This window comes from Macaca mulatta, chromosome X (assembly GCF_049350105.2).
Source record: "Macaca mulatta isolate MMU2019108-1 chromosome X, T2T-MMU8v2.0, whole genome shotgun sequence".
In the NCBI taxonomy this organism is placed as follows: Eukaryota; Metazoa; Chordata; class Mammalia; order Primates; family Cercopithecidae; genus Macaca; species Macaca mulatta.
Window position 1 is genome coordinate 80556120 of NC_133426.1, and position 16491 is coordinate 80572610.

Consider the following 16491-nt stretch of genomic DNA (forward strand, 5'->3'; position numbering starts at 1 on the left):
TATTGACATATCCTCAAATTCAGAGGTTCTTTTCCTCAGCCGTGTGCAGTGTACAGAGTCTATCAAAGTCATTCTTCATTTCTGTTGTAGTATTTTAGATCTTTAACATTTGTTTTTGATTCTTTCTGCATCTCTGCTTACATTACACATGTATTTTTGCATGTTGTCTACTTTTTTCCTTAGAGCCCTTAGTATCTTAATCAAATTGGAGTTACTTTAAATTCCCAGTGTGATCATTTCAGCACCTATGACATATCTGTCTGGTACTGATGCTTGCTATTTCTCTTCAAGCAATGTTTTTTACTTTTTAAAATGCCTTGTAAATTTTTTTTTTTTGGTAAGCCAGACATGATGTATTGAGTAAAAGGAACTTTGGTACTCAGGCCTTTAGTGATGTGGTGGTAAGATGTGTGGTAAGTGGAAATGTTCTGTATACCTGTGATTAATTCTTAGTCTTTTAGTGAGCCTATGCTCCTGGGCTGCGAACTTTGCAACTGCTTATCAGTCTCCTCTATTCCCCACTTACATGGGATATGATGGCTAGAGGGGGCTGAGTTGGGTAGTTTCTTTACCCCAAGAGAAAGGCTAGAGGGGCCGGTAATGGGTGTTTACCTTTCTCCAGGTCAGTTAGGCTCTCATTAAGTAGTTTATCTTGAGTGAAGGCTTTGATATGAACAGGATGCTGTTGTGTATTTCAGACTTGTTACTTTACGTGTATTTCAAAATGGTTGTATGTTCTTCCCCTGCTGGAAGTGAGACAGGAAAAGTTCCCTTGTTCCCCTTGCAGGGCATGCGATAGGGGTGTGGATTGCTTCTTCAGTGCCCACTGGCTCAAACCTCTAGGTGGAGCATGCAGCCGGGCAGGCTGCAGGGCTCTAACCCCACGGCAGTGTCTAGGATTGAATTTTTTTGTTTGTTTGCTTGTTTTTTGTTTTTTGAGATGGAGTCTCACTCTGTTGCCCAGGCTGGAGTGTAGTGGTGTGATCTCGGCTCATTGCAACCCCTGTCTCCTGGGTTCAGGCGATTCTCCTGCCTCATCCTCCTGAGTAGCTGGGATTACAGGCACATACCACCATGTGTGGCTAATTTTTGTATTTTTAGTTGGGATTACAGGCACATACCACCATGCCTGGCTAATTTTTGTATTTTTAGTAGAGACAGGATTTCACCATGTTGGTCAGGCTGGCCTTGAATTCCTGACCTCGTGATCCGCCTGCCCCGGACTCCCAAAGTACTGGGATTACAGGCATGAGCCACTGCACCAGCCCTCTAGGAGTGAATGTTTACAGCTGAAGCCCCAGGGGGCATGTGTTACAGCGTGCTCTTTTAGTTTAGCCTTCCGTAGGTGGCTTATGTTAGTCAGCTCAATTAAACCGCCTGCCTTATGGCAAGGACAGAGAGAACTTTCTGTATCCTGGATTTCTTGCCTTGGTGTACCAGAAGAATCAGATCACACGTGGGCTTGAATGCAAGGTTTTATTGAGTGGAAGTAGCTCTCAGCAAATGGGGATGCCAGAAGAGATACGGTTTTCCCCTGGCGTCAGGCTGCTTGGTTGCCCAGGCTCTCCTCCGACGGCCCAGGCCAAACTCCACATCATTCAACTCGTCAGTTGATGGCCTGCCAGTGTCTGTTGGTGTGCTTTTCCATTGGCATCCTCCCCTCGACGTCCTCTTGATGTCCAGCCGCTTGTGTCTTCTTCTGCTGATGTGTTCCTTTTAACATCCAGCTGCTTGTGTCTCTGCTTGCTAGGGTCTTGGGGTTTTTTTGTTGTTGTTGTTGTTTGTTTGTTTGCTTGTTTGAGATGGAGCCTTGCTCTGTCATCCAGGCTGGAGTGCAGTGGTGCGATCTCACCACAACCTCTACCTCCCGGGTTCAAGCGATTCTCCTGCCTCAGCCTCTTGAGTAGCTGGAATTACAGGCACCTGCCACTAGGCCTGGCTAATTTTTTTTTTTTTTTTTTTTTTTTTTTGGTATTTTTAGTAGAGTCAGGGTTTCACCATGTTGGCCAGGCTGGTCTTGAACTCCTGACCTCAGATGTTCCACCTGCCTTGGCCTCCCAAAGTGCTGGGATTACAGGCGTGAGTCATTGTGCCTGGCACATTACTTCTTTAAGTGTGGTTTTCTTTAGTTCTTTGAACATGTTTATATTAGCTTCCTTGATGTCTTTGCTGTGTTTGAGATCTGTGCTTTTGCGTTGGCAAGCCCCAACACAAAGGTAGTTTCAGTGATTTGCAAGGAGGACCCACAGGACTGGCTTGTAATTGTACTCATGGATATGAGTTATTCCTGTGAAAGGATACAAAGTAAAATTAGCAAAGATGCCTGCGGCTACAGTTCGTTAGAGCCAGGTGCAAGCCTCCAAGTGTTCTCTTCCAAGTGTGGTCACACAGGACATACCTCATTTCTCCAGGAATGCATTTTGAGAACACATATGAAGTGTTGTCTACTAGGGAAACTCATTAGAGGCTCAGTGACCATAGCTTTTATTGGGGGCTGGTCATGCAGGCACCCTTTGCCTAGCACATAGCAAAATTCCATACTTGCAGAAGGAAAGCAGGTGTTCAGCACAAACCGCATTGTTTATATAGTTTAGCCACAGTGAGCCATTCTTACCAGGAAATAGTGGCAACTCTCTTGAAATCCAGGTTTTCAGATACCAGCCAAGGGTCATCCTTGAAGGCAGGCCTTTTTAAGTCTAGGCCTCAAATGTAAATTCTACACCGCCTTCTCAAGGCATTTTTCTGTTACTTGCTTTTTGGTTTCTTATATGAATCTCACATTTTTTTTTTTTCTTAATATCTCATACTTTTTGCTGAAACCTACAAATTTTAGATAATATATTGCAGTGATTCTGGATACTTGCTACCCCCTCCTCTACTGTGGGGCTCGTTGGTATTGTTTACTTCTTTGTTATTTGCCAGAACTTATAGTGGGGTTTTTTGTTTGTTTGTTTGTTTTTGTTTTTTTTGAGATGGAGTTTTTGCCCTGTTGCTCAGGCTGGAGTGCAATGGCATGATCTCAGCTCACTGCAACCTCCGCCTCCTGGGTTCAAGCGATTCTCTGCCTCAGCCTCCCGAGTAGCTGGGATTAGAGGTGCCCACCACCACACCTGGCTAATTTTTGTATTTTTAGTAGAGATGAGGTTTCACCATGTTGGCCAGGCTGGTCTCAAACTCTTGACCTCAGGTGATCCACCGGCCTCAGTCTCCCAAAGTGCTAGGATTACATGCGTGAGCCACCGCGCCTGGCTGTGACGTGTTTTTTAACCTACGGTGTGCATCCTTTGGTGTCCCTCTTTAGTGGGACAGCTTTGGGCATAAGCTGGAATGACTGGTTTTAGCAGGGCAGTCTTTCCCAGTGTCTTTTTCTAATTTCTCTGTTAAACTGTCAGCCTCTGTTACCTCACCTAATCATTAGTTTGCACTAATTTCAGACTGGGTTTTGACCATGGGTTTTGACCATGTCCCGGGGCATAAATTGCCTAACTATGTGATCCAAATTTTGGCCCTTTTGTAGAGATAGTATTTGAGCCCAACCTTTGAGGTTGGCTCAGATCCCAGCTAGGCTCTTGTTTGTCTTTTTCCCTGGTTTTCTCTGGCTGTCTTCTAGCTGGTGTTTCTTTAGCTTGTTGCTCTCAAGTAGTAACTAATCTTCTCTTAATAGCTTACCACCCAAATCTCTATTGTTATTGGGAACATCCTTAGGCTTTTTTTTCCCCCACTGTGTTCCAAATTAAGTCATTTATTTTGGGGATACCTTCAGAACTCTGTTATTATAGCCTGCCTTTCCCCTTGGGCAAAACCTCTGCATTGCTGCTCTGGAGCTGAGGGCAAGGAAACTGTCTCAGTTTTCCCTGTGATACAAGCAAGGGAAGATGGCCTCTTGTTTTCCTAAATGTCACCCTAAGGTTAAGTCTTCCCTTTGTGCTATGTCTCAGAGAATGTCTGTTTCCACATTATTGTTTGTTTCTCAGTAGTGGTCCTCTTGGTGTTGCTATATGACATTTTTATCCTGGTCACTAGAGAATGTCTGTTTCCACATTACTGTTTCTTTCTCAGTAGTGGTCCTCTTGGTGTTGCTATATGACATTTTTATCCTGGTCACTGGTTGGCAGGAGTGTACCCCGTTGTTTTATTAAGGCTTAGTTTTACGCACCAGTGTCCTTGGGTCTCGTGGTTGTGTTATACTCAGTACTCCTGCCTCCTCCTGCTGTAATTTTGGACCCATTGTGTATTTCTGCTCTTTCTTCATAGCTAATTCCACCCCCACCCCCCCCCCCCCCCCCCCCCCCGCCCCGTTTGATTCTCCCAGGGTCAGAGTTTTTACAACTGCCCTTTTGGCCAGTGTTTGTTGCCCTTCCTCCCACTGAGTAAGGATTTTGTTTTGTAGATGGAGTAGGATCTGAATAGATTTCTTTGACCCTCCCAAAACAGATTTTGTTCCCCTCCCCAGGTGTGTACCTTGAGGGTAATTTCTCAAGATTGTCATCAGTCTTTCATGTGATCTCTTGAATGGGTTAGTGGAGAAAATATCTGAATAGTTTGCAGACCTCTCAATTTTGTGCTGCCCCACCCTGGGCTTCACACTCACTTGCCAGTTAACACTTTCCCTTCGCCAATTGACCAGCCATTTTGGTTGATCTCTTACTGATGTCTAGTTGCATCTACTTTCACAGGTAAGCCAAGGCGTGTGTCTCATCATTCCTTTGGGGCACCTCAACTTAGATTTTGGGTGGTTGGCCCCAGTAAGACTCCTGTCTCTGGGGGATTCAAGGAAAGTTGTGAACTTCTTTCCTATCCTCCTACCCTCTTTATTTGTAAGGGTGAAAGTGATGCTCTTTCTAGCTCTCTACCTACCAGAACCAGATGATGTTTTTTAGTCTAGTCTGGCACTGTCTTTCACTTAGTATGAAGCCCTGTTATATTTACTGTGATTTTCGTCATATCGTTGGATTTATATCTCTAATTTTTAAAAAATGATTTGGTTTGGAATGGTTTTTTCATAGTGCAATCCAAAGTATCATAGTCCCCATGGTTTCTTAGTCTTTTCCTGTTTCTCATGACCTTGACAGATTTAGAAAGTGTACTGGTTAGGTATTTGGTAGAATATTTCTCAATTTGGATTTGTCTGATATAGTCTCATGATTAAACTGATATTATGGATTTTGGGGAAGAATACCACACAGACGTACCCTTCTCATAGCTTCATATCAGGATATATATATATATATGTATATATATGTATGTGTATATATGTATATGTATGTGTGTATATATGTATATATGTGTATATTTGTATATATTTGTGCATACATATGTATAAATATGTATATATGTGTATATATACGTGTGTGTGTGTGTGTATATATATATATGATTTTAGCGTTACTTATTACTGAGGATGTTACTCTTAATCACTTAGTTCAGGTTGCCAGGTTTCTCCACTGTAAACTTACTGTTTTTCTGTTTCCGTTCTCTGTGCGTTGGCAGTGAGTTACTAAATTTAGTCCACATTTAAGAGAAGCAGAATTAACCTCCGTATCTGGAGGGGTATCTACCTGTATGTATGTATGTATTTTTGGGAAATTTTCTCTAAGGAAGATTTTTTTTCTCTCCCTTATTTATTTGGTCATTTGTTTCTATCACTCTAGATTTGTGAATAATTATTAATTTGTTAATTATACATAATCCCACATCTTTTTTGGAGCTATTGCTTACTTTCTGGTATAAGATAGTATAGGCTTATCTTGTATTCTCCCTGTAACAGCCTTACTTTTAGCCATTTTAATAAGGAGCCCAGGTACTTTTTATTGAAAAATACATTTAGAAACCATGGTCTGAGCACTGAGTGCCCTTTTAGTTACTGAGGTAGCACTGCTTCTGTACGTCCTAAACAGAAAGCTAGAAAATGTATGTATACATTGTAATGTTGTATCTAATTATTTTTACATACATATGTATGTAGCTATCTGTGTGTCCATTAAAGTAAACATGATTGTACAGTGATATCTGACTCTCATCTGAGATTAGCTCTCATACTTGCTTATTTTATTTATATATTTATTTTTTGAAACCGAGTCTTGCTCTGTTGCCCAGGCTGGAGTGCAATGGTACGATCTCGGCTCACTGCAACCTCCGCCTCCCAGGTTCAAGTGATTCTTCTGCCTCAGCCTCCTGAGTAGCTGGGATTACAGGTGCCCACTACCACACCCAGCTAATTTTTTTTTTTTTTTTTCAGACAGAATCTTGCTCTGTGGGCCAGGCTGGAGTGCAGTGGTGCAATCTCGGCTCACTGCAACCTCCGCCTCCTGGGTTCAAGCGATTCTCCTGCTTCAGTGTCCTGAGTAGCTGGGATTACAAGCATGTGCCACGACGCAAGAGAATCACTTGAACCCAGGAGGTAGAAGTTGCAGTGAGCCAAGATTGCACCACTGCACTACAGCCTGGGCGACTAAGCAAGACTCTGTCTCCAAAACAAAACAAAACAAAACAGGCTGGGTGCTGTGGCTCATGCCTGTAATCCCAGCACTTTGGGAGGCCGAGGCAGGCAGATCACGAGGTCAGGAGATCCTGACCAGCCTGGCCAACATGGTGAAACCTCATCTCTACTAAAAATACAAAAAATTAGCCAGGCATGGTGGTGCAAGCCTGTAATCCCAGCTACTTGAGAGGCTGAGGCAGGAGAATCGCTTGTACCCAGGAGGCGGAGGTTGCAGTGAGCAGAGATTACACCATTGCACTCCAGCCTGGGCGACAGAGCAAGACTTGGTCTCAAAAAAGCAAAACAAAACAAAAACAAAAACAAAAAAACCAAAAACTTCTTTCTCTAATATAAGAAAACTGAGTCCTGTTATCTATATTTATTTGTTTGTTCTACTTGACTATACATGTAAAGTGGTTTTATAACTGCCTAAGTTCCTGTACAAAATTTATCCACTAGCATTAATATTGTACCTTTATTACAGTTTCTAAAAATGCTCAAATGTTTTCTTACATTATTCCTTGTAGATGTCATATAGTTTATCTTTTTACCTTTAGGTCCATGATCCATTTTAATTAATATTTGAATAATGAGTGAGGTAATATGTTGTCACTTTTTTGGTATGTGGTCCTCTAGTTGTTTCAGCATGCTTTGTTAAAGAGAGGGCAGGCCGTGCGCAGTGGCTCACACCTGCAATCCCAGCACTTTGGGAGGCCGAGGCGGGTGGATCATAAGGTCAGGAGTTCGAGACCAGCTTGGCCAATGTGGTGAAACCCTGCCTCTATTAAAAATACAAAAAATTAGCCGGGTGTGGTGGCAGGCGCCTGTAGTCCCAGCTACTTGGGAGTCTGAGGCAGGAGAATTGCTTGAACCTGGGAGGTGGAGGTTGAAGTGAGTCGAGATGGTGCCACTGCACTCCAGCCTGGGCGACAGCGAGACTTCATCTCAAAAAGAGATTATCCTTTCTATATGGTATGGTTTTTGCATTTGTGTTGAAAATAACAAGGTTTGCATAGTATTTTTCTGGACTGCTTATTCTTTTCCATTGATATTTGTATTGTTTCTCCAATACCACATGGTATTACTAAATATTTAAGTCTATAAATGAGGTAGTCTGAGCTTTCAACCTTTTTTATTTTTCAAGATTGTTTTCACTATTCTAATTTCTTTGCTTTTTAATTTAAATTTTTGAATAAATTTGGCAATAGCTACAAGGAGACGTTGCTGAAATTTTGGTTGGGATGTTATTGAATCTATTAGATGAAATTGGATAGCATTTGTACCTCACTGAGTCTTCTGATTCATGAACCTAGTATTTCCTATTTATCCAGATCTTTTTTCATTTATTTCATCAGTGTTTTGTAGTTTTCAGCATATAAGGCCTGCACATATTTTGTTAGATTTAAAAAATGATGTAAGAACTTCATTTTGGGGGTGCTGTGATTAAAATTGTATTGTTTGTATTTTTTCATTTCAAATTCCAGTAATTTATAGCTGCTGTATGTGAACATGATTGATTTTTGTTTATTGACCTTGTGTTCTGCAACCTTGCTCAACTCACCTTTTTTGCTCTAAAAGGTTTTTTGTTTTTTTTGTTGTTGTTGTTTTGTTTTCTTTTTTTTGAGATGGAGTCTCTCCCTGTTGCCCAGGCTGGAATGCAGTGGCACGATCTCTACTCACTGCAACCTCCGCCTCCCAATTCAAGCGATTCTCCTGCTTCAGCCTCCCGAGTAGCTGGGATTACAGGCGCCCGCCACCACGCCCAGCTATTTTTTTGTATTTTTAGTAGAGATGGGGTTTCACTGTGTTGGCCAGGCTGGTCTTGAACTCCTGACCTTGTGATCCGCCCCCCTCAGCCTCCCAAAGTGCTGGATTACAGGCGTGAACCACCGTGCCTGGCCTAAAAGGTTTTTATAGATACAGATTATTTGATATTTTCCAGACACACAATTGTTTTCTGCAAATGAGAGTCTTTATTTCTTCCTTTGCAATGTATGTGCCCTACAATTGTTTTTCTGGCTTTATAGGCCTTCTAATAGAATATTGAATAGGGCAGAGTGGGAGGGCATACTTTACTAGTAGTTTTCCACTCTACATGTTACCTGTAGTTCTTTCACAGAGGCCCTGTATTAGGTTAAGCACCTCCATTCTATTTTTAGTTTTTTGAGAGTTTTTATTGTAAAAATATGTTGAATTTGCCAAATGTGTTTTCCTGTATTATTGACATGATTGTGCGGTCTTCGTTAAACTACTGATACTGAATTTTTTTATTTACTTTTTTTTTTTTTTTACTGAGTTTTTACATTTTTTATTTACTGAGTTTTTAAAAAATGTTGAACCTACTTTGCACTCCTTGTATGAAACCCAGCTGATTGTGATGTATTATCATTTTTTTATATTGCTGGATTTGATTCGTAAATATTTTGTTGACAAGTTTTTATTTATGCCCATTAGATTGACTTGTAGTTTCCTATTTAAAATTTTTTTAAACAGTGTGTATATTATATATTTGGGACACAGTGTGATATTTTGATATATGTTTATATTGTGGAATGATTGAATCAGCCTAATTAAAGCTGTTACCTCACATACTTACCAGTTTTTTAATGGTGAAAACAATTAAAATCTAATCTGTTAGCAATTATGAAAAATGCAGTACATTATTATTTATTATACTCACCATTGTGTGCAATAGATCACTAAAACTTATTCTTCATGTCTGACATTTTTTTGCCTTTTGATCAACATCTCCCCTTTCCCCATGCACCTCACTTTTCCAGTCACTGGTAACCACTATTCTACTCTATGTCTATGAGTTTGACTTTTTTAGATTCTACATATAAGTGAGAACGGCCGGGCGCGGTGGCTCAAGTCTGTAATCCCAGCACTTTGGGAGGCCGAGGCGGGCGGATCACAAGGTCAGGAGATCGAGACCACAGTGAAACCCCGTCTCTACTAAAAATACAAAAAAAAATTAGCCGGGCGCGGTGGCGGGCGCCTGTAGTCCCAGCTACTCAGGAGGCTGAGGCAGGAGAATGGCGGGAACCCGGGAGGCGGAGCTTGCAGTGAGCCGAGATCACGCCACTGCACTCCAGCCTGGGCAACAGCGTGAGACTCCATCTCAAAAAAAAAAAAAAAAAATAAGTGAGATCTTGTGGTATTTGTCTTTTGGTGCCTGGCTTTTTTTCACTCACATGATGTCCTCCAGGTTTATTTGTGTTGTCACAACAGGATTTCCTTCTTTTTTAAGGCTGAATAGTATTCTGTTATGTACGTATATCATGTTTTCTTTATTCATTTATCTGATGATGGACATGTAGGTTGCTTCTGTATCTTAGCTATTATATAAATAATGATGTAATGAACACAAGAGTGCAGATATCTCTTTGACATACTGATTTCAATTCCTTTGGATATGTACCCAAAAGGGAGATTGCTGGATTATATGTACATTTATTTTTAGTTTTTTGAGGAAGCTGTACTGTTTTCCATAATGGCTATATTAATTGACATTCTTCACCAACTGCACAAGGATTCCCTTTTGTACACACCCTCACCAATACTTAACATCTTTTGTCTTTTTGGTAATAGCCATGCTAGCAGGTATGAGGTGGTGATACTTCATTGTGGTTTTAGTTTGCAAGTGAACAGTTTTTCATATCCATTTGCCATTTGTATGTTTTCTTTTGAGAAATGTTTGTTTAGGTTCCTTGCTCGTTTTTAAATTGGATTCTTGGTTTTCTTGCTATTGGATTGTTGGAGTTCCATATATTTTGAATATTAGCTCATTATTTCGTATGTGATTTGCAAATATTTTATCCCAGTTTGTGGGTTGTTGCTTTACTCAATCGTTTCCTTTGCTGTGTAGTTAACCTTTTAGTTTGATGCAATACTATTTTAAATTAAAATTTTTGCTTTAGTTGTCTGTGCTTTTGAGGGTCATATTTATGAAATCTTTGCACAGACCAATGTTGTAGAGCATTTCCCTGTTTTATTCTAGTAGTTTTACAGTTTCTGGTCTAATGTCTTTAATTCATTTTGAGTTCTTTTCTGTATATGGTATAAGACAAAGGTCTGATTTGATTCTTCTATATGTTGATACACAACTTTCCCAACACCATTTACTGAAGAGGCTGTCCTTTCTCCATTGTATGTTCTTGGTACCTTTGTCAAAAACCAATTTAATGTAAATGTCTGGGTTTATTTGTAATTCTCATTTGTTGTAATGTTTTTCTCTGCTTTTGTGATCAGGGTAATGCTAGCCTCGTAATTGGAATATGTTCTCTCCTCTTCTATTTAATGAACTAATTGTGTAGAATTGATATTATTTATTACTTGATTGTTTGGTAGAATCCACCATTGAAACTATGTAGGCCTACAGTTTTCATCTTTAGGAGGTTTGTAACTTTCAATTCAACTTATTTACTAGAAATAGAGCTATTCAGGTTTTCTTGGCAAATTTTGGTAGTCTGTGTCTTTCACATAATCATTCCATTTCATGTAACTTAGCAGATTCATAGGCATAGAATTGTTTATAGTATTCCTTCATTATCCTCTTAATGTCTTTGGCATCATTTTATGGTACTGATGATTTATATCTTCGCTATTTCTGTGAGCCTGGCTAGAGGTTGTTCAGTTTTGTCAGTGTTTTCAAATAATGAGCTTTTGTTTTGTTTTGTTTTGTTTTGTTTTAATTTTTTTATTTTTTGAGACGGAGTCTCGCTCTGTCGCCCAGGCTGGAGTGCAGTGGCCGGATCTCAGCTCACTGCAAGCTCCGCCTCCCGGGTTCCTGCCATTCTGCCTCAGCCTCCCGAGTAGCTGGGACTACAGGCGCCCGCCACCTCGCCCGGCTAGTTTTTTGTATTTTTTAGTAGAGACGGGGTTTCACCGTGTTAGCCAGGATGATCTCGATCTCCTGACCTCGTGATCCGCCCGTCTCGGCCTCCCAAAGTGCTGGGATTACAGGCTTGAGCCACCGCGCCCGGCCGTTTTTTTGTTTTTTGAGACGGAATCTTGCTCTTGTCACCCAGGCTGGAGTACAATGGCACGATCTCGGCTCACTGCAACCTCCACTTCCTGGGTTCAAGCGATTCTCCTGCCTCAGCCTCCGGAGTAGCTGGGATTACAGGTGCCCGCCACCACGCCCGGCTAATTTTTGTATTTTTAGTAGAGGTGGGGTTTCGCCATGTTGGCCAGACTGGTCTCAAACTCCTGACCTCAGGTGATCCGCCCGCTTTGGCCTTCCAAAGTGCTGGGATTACAGGTGTGAGCCACCGTGCCCGGCCTTAGCTTTTAGTTTTATTGATTTCATTTTTTATATGTTTCTGTTTTTTCGTTTTTTGTTTTGGATGCGTGCTCTCAATGTTTATTATTCCCTTTCTTCATCTTTATATTTACTTTGCTCTTCTTTCTCTGGTTCCTTTGACACAAAATTTGGTTACTGATTTTAGATATTATTTTTTAATGTATATGTAAATGCTATAAATTTCCCTGTTAACACTGCTTTGTCTGCATCCTATACGTTTTAATATATTGTATTTATATTGTTCTTTAGTTCAATCCATGTTTTAATTTCTCAGAGACTTTGTTACCTATGTGTTATTTGAGAGTTTCTTGTTTCATATCCAGTTGTTTGAGGGAATTTTCCAGATTTTGTTTTGTTTTGTTTTTCATTTCTAATTTGTATGTTCTCAGGATGCACCTTGTATTTTTTTCTATTTTTAAATAATTAATTGAGGTTTATTTAATAGGCCAAAACATGATCTGTCTTTGTGAATGCTACATATAATTGAGAAGAATATGTATTCTGTTGTTGCTTAAAGTGTTCTATCATTATATCAAGTTGTTTGATAGTAATGTTCAGGCCTTCCATATCATTTCTGACTTTTTACTTGTTAATTTCTTAGAGAGCAGTGTTGAAATCTCAGACTAATTTTGGATATGCCTACTTGTTTTTTCATGTCTCATTTATTGTCTTATTCATTTTGAAAACCTTTGATTAAGTGCATATACCTATAAGATTATTATGTGTTCTTGGGGAAATAGCTATCTTTTCATGAGATTTCTCTTTATCCTTTGATAATCTTTCCTGTTCTGATGTCTGCTTTGTTTCATATTAATAAATATTTTCTTTTTTTTTTTTTTTTTTTGAGACGGAGTCTCGCTGTGTCGCCCAGGCTGGAGTGCAGTGGCCGGATCTCAGCTCACTGCAAGCTCTGCCTCCCGGGTTTTTACGCCATTCTCCTGCCTCAGCCTCCCGAGTAGCTGGGATTACAGGTGCCTGCCACCATGCCCGGCTGATTTCTTTCTGTGTGGTGTTTTGTTTTTGTTTTTTTTTTTTTGAGATAGTCTCTGTTGCCCAGGCTGGAGTGCACTGTGCAATGATGTGATTGCGACTCAGTGCAACCTCCGCCTCTGGACTTCAAGCGATTCTTGAGTCTCAGCCTCCCAAGCGATTCTTGAGTCTCAGCCTCCCAAGTACCTGGGACTATAGGCGCACACCACCATGCCAGGCTAATTTTTGTATTTTTAGTAGCCACAGGGTTTCACCATGTTGGCCAGGCTGGTCTCAAACTCCTGACTTCAGGTAATCAGCCCGCCTCAGCTTCCCAAAGTGCTGGGATTACAGGCCTGAGCCACTGTGCCCGGCCAGGTTATATATTTTTTGAACGAGCTTTGGTAGTTTGTATCTTTTTTTTTTTTTTTTTTTTTTTTTTTGAGACAGGGTCTCACTCTGTTGCTCAGACTGGAGTACAGTGGCGGAATCTTGGCTCACCGGCACCCTCCACCTCCCTGGCTCAAGCGATTCCCCTGCCTCAGCCTCTGGAGTACCTGGGATTACGGGCACACGCCACTACCACCCAGCTAATTTTTGTATTTTTGGTAGAGACAGGGTTGTTCACTATGTTGACCAGGCTGGTCTTGAACTCCTGACCTCAAATGATCCACCCGCCTCGGCCTCCCAAAGTGCTGGGATTACAGGTGTGAGCCACCGCACCCGGCCTCTATATTCTTTGGTAGTTTGTGTCTTTTAAGGAATTAAAAGATAAAAGGAAGATAAGAAAATATATTAAGGAAGTTATTTCATCGATTTTTGGTTTGGTGTTTATTATTTTCTTTTTTCTGCTTGCTTTTTGTTTAATTTGTTCTTCTTTTTCTAGTTTCTTAACTCCAAGTCACTGAATTGAGATTTTTCTTTTTCAAATTGGCATTTTGTGCGGTTTTTTTCTACATAGATTTTTTTGGTGTCATCCCACAAATTTTGACGTTTTCATTTTGATTCTGTTCAAAATGCTTTCTGATTTCCCTCTTGATTTCTTTTTGGTCCTGAATGTGCTATTTAGTTTACATATATTTAGGGATATTCCAGAGATCTTTCTGTGATTGTTACCTATTTTAATTCTCATATGATCAAAGAATATACTTTGTATGAATTGCATTTTTAAAAAATTGGTTCAAGATTGTTTTATGGCCCAGAATATGGTATGTCTTGGTAAATGTTCAATGTGTTCTTTAAAAAATGTGTGTTCTGCCATTGTTGGCTGAAGAGTTATAAAATACCAGCCAGGTCAAGTAAGTCATTTGAGTTTTCAAGTCTTTTATATCCTTAGTGATTTTTCTATCCACTTCTATCATTTATGGAGAAAGAGATATTGAAGTCTTTCAATCTAATTGTGAATTAGTCTGTTTTTCCTTGAAATTCTATTAATTCTTGCTTAATTTATTTTGAAACTCTGCATAGACTTTTAATACTGTTAAGCCTGTCTTAACTTCTTTGTCGTTATGAAATGGTCTTCATCTGTGGTAGTATTCTTTGGTCAGAAATCTGCTTTGTCTGCCCAAGGGGTCTTTGGTCTGTATGAAATTAACCCATGAAGGAAAGAAAACTTGGAAAAATAATTAAAAAATGATTGTTTTTTAAACATAAATCATTTTTAAACGATTGACTCCAGGTGATTGTTTAAATTTGTTCAGGCTGTGTTAAGACTTGTATCTTTTTTTTTTTTTTTTTTTTGAGACAGAGTTTCACTCTTATTGCCCAGGCTGGAGTGCAATGGCGCAATCTCATCTCACTGCAACCTCTGCCTCCCGGGCTCAAGTGATTCTCCTGCCTCCGCCTCCTGAGTATCTGGGATTACAGGCATGTGCCACCACGCCCGGCTAATTTTGTATTTTTAGTAGAGACGGGGTTTCTCCGTGTTGGTCAGGCTGGTCTCACACTTCCGACCTCATGTGATCTACCCGCCTGGGCCTCCCAAAGTGCTGGGATTACAGGTGGGAGCCACTGTGCCCGGCCATTGCATCAATTTTTTAGTAATAGATGATGTAGGAGATTGCTGAAACTGTGAAGACTTAGAACATTTTAATATTTCTGAAAATTAACTTTTTTCAATTTTGAAAATTACAGCTTCCGAATAAAGAACTGAATTTTTAAAAATAAAATTAGACTTAAATATATAAAGTTTAAAGATAAAACGTTTTATGATAAAATATGCCAGAAACAGACTTGCTTTGTGTATAAGAGGTAGGCTTGGCTGGGCATGGTGGCTCACAGGAGGCTAAGACAATCACTTGAGCTCAGGAGTTTGAGACCAGCCTGGGTAACATGGCAAAACCCCATCTCGACCAAAAATACAAAAATTAGCTGAGTGTGGTAGCGTGCGTCTGTAGTCCCAGCTACTCAGGAGACTGAGGCAGGAGGATCCCTTGAGCCCAGGAGGTGGAGGTTGTTGTGAGCTGAGATCGTGCCATTTCCAGCCTGGGAGACAGAGTAAAACCCTGCTCCAAAAAAAGGTAAAGGCTTGCTATTTATGCCATTTCAAGGAATTAGTAAGAAAAATCATAGATTAATGGGTAAAAGATAAGAATAATTAATTCAATGGCAGTGCTTATCCAATCAATAAAAGACATAAAAATGATACTGAAGGAAGTGCAAATTTGTAGTATTAGTACAATATCCTTTCTCTATTGGGATAAAATTAACTGGACACAACTACTGTTGGCGGTGATGGGGAAAGGTTACTTTTTTTTTTTTTTTTTTGAGACGGAGTCTCACGCTGTTGCCCAGGCTGGAGTGCAGTGGCGCGATCTCGGCTCACTGCAAGCTCCGCCTCCTGGGTTCACGCCATTCTCCTGCCTCAGCCTCCTGAGTAGCTAGGACTACAGGCGCCCGCCACCACGCCCGGCTAATTTTTTGTATTTTTAGTAGAGACGGGGTTTCACTGTGGTCTCGCTCTCCTGGCCTTGTGATCCGCCCGCCTCGGCCTCCCAAAGTGCTGGGATTACAGGCTTGAGCCACCGCGCCCGGCCGAAAGGTTACTTTTATATGTTGCTTGTAGAACTGTGAATTGTCACTTTCTTTTTTGGGTAATTAGTGCTTTGGTCTCATTCAGGGAGCTCCTGCTTTAAGTACCTCTTCATGCTTTGAGGCCACATTTGTTACTCAGACTTTACAACAGTGGCTCTGAGTTCTGCCCTGTTTCTGGTACCTGAGGAACTTCCTCTCATCCTTTTGATATTTCTTATGTATTTTTATTGTTTTGTTATGTTTTATTCAGCATTTCTACTTTCTGTTGCTTTGGGTGAGGTTTTCTATTGCACTTAAGTTCACCATAACGACTGGAGCACATCACAATTTTTTTTTTTTATAACCAGACAAATTGTCTTGTAAATATTAAGGAGACTGGCAGATGTTATCAAATATAAAATAACTATTGGAATTAGCATCTGTAAGCCCTTCTTGATCAAGGTATTTAACAGTCAATTATAGTTAACCAAGAAGTAAATGAAAATAACACTGGAATAGAAGAACTGTGACAGTGGGCTGGTGCTAATCATTGAATCCATGTAAGTATTGAACTAGAAGAGCAACTGAGGGAGTTAAGATTGCACAATAAAATGTTTTTCTGAAAGGTGTAGGAATAATTATCGAGTGGTAATCTTATTCTTCATTGTATGGTGCCAGTACTTACTCTAAAGTTACTATGTGGTAAAACATTTTATATATATAT

At 40.3% G+C, this 16491-nt stretch overlaps 1 pseudogene across 9 annotated transcripts in view; it reads left to right on the forward strand.

Moving 5' to 3' along the window:
- LOC144338753 (MICOS complex subunit MIC27 pseudogene) overlaps positions 1 to 16491 on the forward strand; it is an 86504-nt pseudogene that overhangs the window by 14460 nt on the left and 55553 nt on the right. The window lies entirely within an intron of this gene.